This window comes from Phragmites australis, chromosome 10 (genome assembly GCF_958298935.1).
Source record: "Phragmites australis chromosome 10, lpPhrAust1.1, whole genome shotgun sequence".
Classification (NCBI taxonomy): domain Eukaryota; kingdom Viridiplantae; phylum Streptophyta; class Magnoliopsida; order Poales; family Poaceae; genus Phragmites; species Phragmites australis.
In genome coordinates, this window is record NC_084930.1 from 2495257 (window position 1) to 2503026 (window position 7770).

A 7770-nucleotide genomic window follows, 5' to 3' on the forward strand; every position below is an offset into this window, starting at 1 on the left:
TGTGTAGAATTTAAACTAATTTTTTAAAAGGGTTATTTTTATAATTTTTAATAATTGTTAGGGTTTAAATAAATTTTTAAAAATCTAGAAAAAATCACTAATATTTTTCTTATGTGATAGATTATTTTTTAAAATTATTTTCAGTCTTAGGTTATATGCTGAAAAAAATGAGTTTTTTAATGTTATATTTATATGTATTTTTATTATTTTATGTGATATTCAAAGTACTATTTATAGTTCTATTTTTCTCTTCTATCTTCTATGTACATAATAGAGAACTTCTGTTGTTCAAAAAATTTGATAAAATTTACTAATATTTCTTTATATGATAGACTAATTTTTAAAGTTATTTTCAATTTTATGAATTTGGCTATTACCTTCCTCATCAATCAGGTGTATCATAGAGCAGCTGGCCACACGACTAATGATAACACCTTGTTGCCAGCAGAGTATCTTTGTTGTGACTCACATTTTGGACATAAAATGATCACACGATAGAGCTTTAGTCATAAAATAACAACATTCTATCGTGCATTAAGCTTTAGATATGAAGTGTCCACATAACTCTAACTATGAAATTATAACATTTCTATCCTAACTCAGGCTCTAGACATAAAAGTGACCACACGATAGAACTTTAATAATAAATTAAATGTTAACATCTTTATCCTGACTAAGGCTTAACACGAAATGACCATATAAATGACCATACGACAGAGCTTTAAGTATAAAATGATAACTTAAGGGTTCATTTGCTGGAAAGTGATCATTTCATGCATGAGTTGTAAACTGTTTTTATAGAGCTACCTCAACATATACATGTGCTTTTATAGACTCAAGCACCTAACTTCAAGCACCTAACTTCACAGGCGGTTGGTGGTTGCTATTAAAGATGAGTTTACTTCGCTCGTTTGTAAACAGCTCAGGGTGGTCTAAAGATAAGAATTATTAGATTATTGAAGATGGATTTATTTCACTCATTTGTATAACTATTCCTTTTTCGCTAATGACTACTATCTCAAACATGTCATGGTATTGAATTTTTTGAACTACAAGATCAAACCAAATAGTAGAACAAGGTCTCATAATTAACGTTCAACAAATTAGGATTCATTTAGCAAAAGATTTTTATCTTCCATTTGAACTTATTTTCCTAATTCTTCTGGTTTCTTTAATGGGCCAAAAGCATCAGTGCCCCTGCTTTTCTGATTTGAAGCCATCGACTTGCCCCTACTTTGCAATGGACGGTTCACGGCGTCAAGTCAGAGAGTTTGACCAGAAACTAGACTATTTTACCCTTGCATGGCTATAAATAGCCAACCGACGGTGAGAACATGGCTGCAAAACAGAAGAGAAGCGAGGGAGAGAATGACAGAGAGGAGTGCTTCCAGCGGATCCAAGGGCTCTGCGTATTTGATCTTGTTCAGATTTTGTTGCGATTGCAAGAGCAAGAGCAAAGCTGCAAGGTGGAGGGCTGAAACTCTGGCCAATTACGATAGGGTGTTCCTTAGATACTATGCTAAGGTGAGTTTTATTCCTACGTGCAATATCAATTGGATTTTGAATGTTCTTCTTGTTTTTTTTTTCCGTGAGTTGCAGAAATGCAACTTTTTCATGTGGAATGATGTGTTGGAGGACAACTGAAGCCATATTGTCGAAGAAGTGATGAACTAGAATACAGATGCATGGTACAAAGTAAAAACTTTATATGATATGGAGTTGCAACTGGCTGCTCTGAAGAAAGTGCCCATAAAGATGAATGAAATGGAAAAGAGTATGAACCACCTTAAGATAATGGCGTTTATGCTTATACTTGGTATGGTCCGGATGATAGCTAGGATGTTAAGCTTCCTAGATGTAACATGCAGTGTAATGTTAAATCTTGATGCAATGAGAAATAAATGGAATTGATTAGTACTTCAACATCTCAGGTCACAGAGAAGATGTGAGGGAAAAATAGAGCTATAAACAGTATTTCTGGCGCAACCAAGGGGTGTATATGTTTGAATTCAAATTGAATAAAAGAATAATATCATATGAAATGATAAAAATACATATAAATAGAGTATTATAAAGGAACTCACTTTTTCACTATATAACTTAGGGCTAAAAATAATTTTTAAAATTAGTATATCATATAAGAAGAATATTAGTAAATTTTCCTAGATTTTTGAAAATTTATTTAAGCCTCTAACAATTGTTAAAAATTATAAAAGTAGCCTATTTTTGAGAATTTTAGTTTAAATTCTACATAGGTTTTTTTGGATCCAATTAAAATGGGTTTCACATGAATTATGAAACATGTATAAAAAATTGTAGGATTTTTAGAGCAACAGAAGAATACCGTTTTATACACAGAATATTGGACGAGAAAATAGAGCTGTGAATAGTACTTAGTTCACACGTCGCTTACCACCTATGATGAGGCAGTAAGGGACTAACCCTCATCAGGAGCCGATAAGGCACTGCTACGGTATCATGGGTGCTTAACGCTCTCTTAAGGGGCGGTGAGGACCTAACCGTCCTATGAGAGAGTGATAGACGTCTATTCTTATAAATCATTTTATCTGGTGTCTATTTATTTAAATATTAATGTTAGAAAATATAAAAATAAAAAACTCGCTCTTTTGTGGCTGGTTTCCGGTTGCGCCCCGCTGCATACGATCCATGGAGTATTTAATGGGTAGTTTAGTGGTATTATCTTTAATTTTTTTTTTTAAGTTTTAGGTTGATGCAATGAAAAAAAATATAGAACTTGCATCTGTACCACTGCCTCATCGCTAGCCGCTGTCACTGTCAATCTGGCCCACTTGAAACTATAATGGTGACATATAATTGGTATAACGTAGAAATGATGAAAGATGCTAATTTTTTACTATGTTTGTTTGAGTTTCTATAAGCTATTGTGGTTTCTTCAAAAGACTGTTTCTAGTACTAGCACATTTAGACTTGTTTCTCAAGCTTCTATAATATTTAAGATTGTTTTTGTTTATCAAAAATCATAGTCAGAAACTAAGGAATCACAGTCACAAACCAATAAAAACAGATTGTTTGTCTCAGCTCATATCTTGTGAGAAACAGAAGCCTAAACAAACAACACCTTAGTCTTGTTTGAACACACTTATTGCACAAGCTCAGCAGGACATGTCTACTTCTCGTGATGTCGCCAGCTTATGGAGGAGTTTGCTGCTAAACAGTGTTCAAACTTGTTCGTAGTTGCACTTAGAGATGAAAACGAAAGCGGTAATTTTTGGAATTTTGGACGCCGTTTTTGATTTTTTTGACCATTTTAGCCGGTAACGGTAATTCCTGAAAATGAAAACGAAAACGAAAAGATTATACGAAAACGATATCAAAAATGATTTAGGCGTCTTCCGATAGTTTTCAAGTCCTTTCATTTTTGGACGGTAAAGAATTTTCCATTTTTGGCCCGGCCCATGGCCCAATAGGCCTCTGCCTCCCACTCCTAGATCCACCAATCTAGGCTACGCCCCCATGGCCCCATCCTCATTCTATCATTCACTTGTTCCTCTACAGTCGTGTCGCATGAACCCTAGAGGCGCTGCCCGTCGTGTCGCCCGCTAGCGCCGCCCGCCGCATCGCCCCTAGCGTTGCCCGCCAGCGTGATGCGAGGAGCTGACGGATTGCCCCCGAACCTCGATGCCTCCAAGTCGATGCCTCCATACGTCCATCGCCAGCCTCAAGACCTCAACGCGGTGAGTCGGCGACACCCTTCCAGCCTTCATCCTCCACCTTGCCCCGGCCAGACGACGCAACAAGTTGGCGAGGCGGCAACGCCCTTCCTTGGTTCCTCCTTTTGTGGCAGCGGTGGCCTTCAGATCATGTCCTCCGTCCACTCCCAGATCCCTCCTCCCATCCTATCGACACTATGATCTTTGGTGACGCGACACCGACGCTGACGGCGTGCATTCTATCAACGTCGTCTGTCGACACGACAATGCCATCGATTGGAGAAGCACCACCCCAACCGCACCTGTTCTTTGAGCCGCCCGTTCCTCACGACGTTCATACCTCACTGGGCGCATCTCAGAAGAGTCAGAGCTCGCCGACCGCCACCATTGCAGGTATGCGGTATACCTAGATAGTTTACTAGTGCAGGTCTTAGTTTGAGCTGAGCTGCGATTTGTTTAGTTAGTTAGTCATGGTGATGCGCGATTTGTGCGATCTACACACATCCGATTGTTTTCTGACCCATATTTAGCTTCTGCTAAATTCCACCATGCAATTTTGAAAAGGCTAGAGTCGTAATACTAGTTATAGGTGGAAGCCACTTTGTCATGAATTACACATCTACAATTGAGCCTATCCTTTTTTTTCTTCATTTCCTGTAATGAAGCTCAAGTATTTGCTGCAACAATGCATTGAGCTATTGAATGATTGTAATTTTGTTTCATAGCTTCTCGGATGAACAAAGTGATGCTAGCTGGAAGTGATGATGCGTTAGCGACTACAGTTGTAGCAACAACACCTTCAGCTGAGATGAAGTTTGTGCCAAGTGAATCAATTCCACATGTTGACATTGGTGGAAGTGACACAACATTGGTACTAATGTCGATGATGCAATTGATGTGGATACAGATGGATGTGGCCAACCTGCTACAAAGAGGCTGAAGAAGAGAACTTCAGATGTTTGGCAATACTTCACCAAGTACATAGTGACAGTGGAGGAGAATGGCAAAAATGTTGATTAGCTGTGGGCAAAATGCAACTCCAAAGGGTGTCAAAACAAGACTACTAAAGGTAGAGCGGAGAGCAGATTTGGAACAACATGTTTTTTTGACCCGTGTGAAGAATTATCACAATATTGTTAAAGGCCAACAACAACTGAAAGTAGGAACTGATCTTGAAAAAGTAGTCAATTTGTTGAACCTTATATGTATGATCAAGAGGCTTCTTTGAAGAAATTATACATTGCAATAATCATGCATGAGTATTCTTTTACTATAGTTGAGTATGAATACTTCATTGAGTGGGTCAAATCCACGCGTCCTAACTTTCCTCTCAAGTCCCGTGTCACCATTAGGAAAGATATAATGAACATCTATTTGCAAGAATGAGATAAGATGTATGCATATTTTAAGACCATTCAATGTCGCTTTAGTACAACTATGGATATGTGGACGTCTAATCAGAACAAGGGTATATGTGTGTCACTCTTCGTTGGATTGAAGATGATTGGAAAATCCAGAAGAGAATTGCCAATTTCTTCCATGTGAAAGGATGGCATACCGGTGAGAAGTTGTTTGATAACCTCAGTTCATATCTCTTGAAATGGTATGTAGAGAAGAAAATATTTTTTGTAACTTTGGACAATACAACTGCAATTGATGTTGCCATTAAGGATGTCATTTTAGAACTCCACAACTATGGATGTGTTTATGGATAGCGTAGATAATGAACTTGACAGCTACCTATTTGAATCACATGACCCTACATCTGATGAAGAAGAAAATGACTTGAAGAAATACTTAGCAGCTGCACCATTAAAGGTTTCTAAAGTCAATCATACATTTGATATTTTATCGTGGTGGAAAGGCCAGAAGGATGAATATCCTATTCTCCACAAACTTGCATGTGATGTGTTGGCCATGCAAGTGTCAACGGTTGCTCTGGAATCAACTTTTAGTGTTGGTGGCCATGAGATGGTGCAAGTGTTGAGCTGCACCAAAATTGGATAGCTGCAACAAGAAAAGGTGAAAGCTAAACTTGTTTGTCAGTTTTAATGTTCATAAAGTTGTTACCTTTTAACTAATATATATGCCTTTCGATTTTCAGATTCTATGAATTTTTCTTCAATGGTCAATGATTTTGTGGTTCTTGAGGCTATTCAGAATAATCTAATAATCGAGGTATCAATTTTATTTAATACATGGGCAGATATGATATGTTGATCATGAGCTCAGTTTATTTTTCATGTACTAATGAGTGATAATATCTTGTATTGTAGGTGGAAGACTTTCCAAGTGATGATGATGTGTCCGAGGTTCAGTTGTAGGCAGTTGTAAACTTGCCAAGTGATGAATTTATCTTTGTTTGAACTTAATGTTTGTGTGATATTATACTAAAAAATACGGACTTCTGGTTTGCCATTAAGTTAGCTGTTTGGACTTAATCATTTGTATGATATTGATCTAGACTCATGGGCGGACCCACCATGATGCATGGGTATTCAATTGAATACCCAACTTTTTTGCAAAAAAATTGAGTATATAGCACATATACTACGTATATATATCTTTACTGCTTCAATCCATCAGACCACTCAGCAAATCGTAAACTAATTATTTTAGTAAACTAATAAAAGTGATTTCACTAATTTTGAGAGTGTTATGGATTAGTTATGAATTAATCTATCTGCAACACATTTACTCAATCCTGCACGTTACAATAACTATTTCAAGATTTCATGTATTTTTACAAGATAGAGGATCATGTAAGAAGACTAAAAAATTTTGTTTCATAATTTTTGGATTAGTAAATAATTAATTATGCATTTAACTTGAATTAATAAATGAGTTACACGTTTTTCTTTTTTTTCAAACTTACTCTCCATGTAATATGATGCAAAGGATATTATTTTTTAAAACAAATTTCACAAAAGGTCTTATAATTGTCTCTAGTTTTTTTTAGAATTTTTTGTGATTTTTTTAAATTTTTTAAATTTTTGGGTGTGTTTTTGCAACAAAATCAAATCTTTGGGGTTTTTTTTTCAACAAAACAATTTTTGGAGGGGAAAGTTAAAATCCAAGTGACTTTTGGGGTTTTTTTTTGCATTTTTCCCTAACTGAAAAGAGCCTACATAGCAACAAACATCAGGTATTTATGATCTTTATGTTGTGACTGCTCAGTTCGACAATCAGCAGTTGAGCGTGAATTTTTTGTGCAAGTTAAGAATAGTGACATCATTAAACGCTTTCAAGCCATAAAGGAACACAAAGTTAAATTGTAATTTTCTTTAAATGCTTTGTAATTTCTTTTAATTAGTTGAAACTTCTCTACTACGAACAATTTATACTTTAAAATTTACGCTACTATGGACTTCTCATTGAACATTTTTTTTAATACTGAATACCCAATCGCTAAATCCTGGATCCGCCACTGTCTAGACTTCTAGTGATATGTTCCTAGACTTATGGTGTGTGGATGTGTGCTATTAAGAACTGAAAGTTATGTTCTTTGTGTGTTGCTACGTTATGAACTCAAAGTTTTGCTATCTTTGTGTTGCTATATTATGAACTGAAAGTTATGCTCTCTGTGTGCCAGCTGCACTGCTATGTTACAATCTGCTCTGTATGTGTTGCTACATTCTCAGCTAATGAGCTGAAGGTTTGCTGCATTGCTACGCTGATGTGTCTGATGTGTCTACACTGCTATGTTGCATGTTCTGCTATGTGTGCAATTCCACCTGTTGATGTGCCTGCACTGCTACGTTGTAACTTGCACGTTCTGTTACGTGTGAAGTTGCTTCCTTCCTAATTTTAGTAAATATAATGAGTGATGTGTCTATTTTCAAAAGCTTTCCATTACTTTCCAACCTTCTTGTATATTTGTATCTATATGTTTACATTTTGCACCGTCATTCGTTACTCATATTTGTATCTAAATTACATAAATTTGGGAGCCAATTTTAGTATATTTCCTCCGACTTAGAATGAATTGCGTATGCTAGAAACTTGACGTCAGATTGTTCTTTTGAATTTAAATTATCGGTTCCAGATCGATACCGGCATGTTTCCGATTTTATCGTAT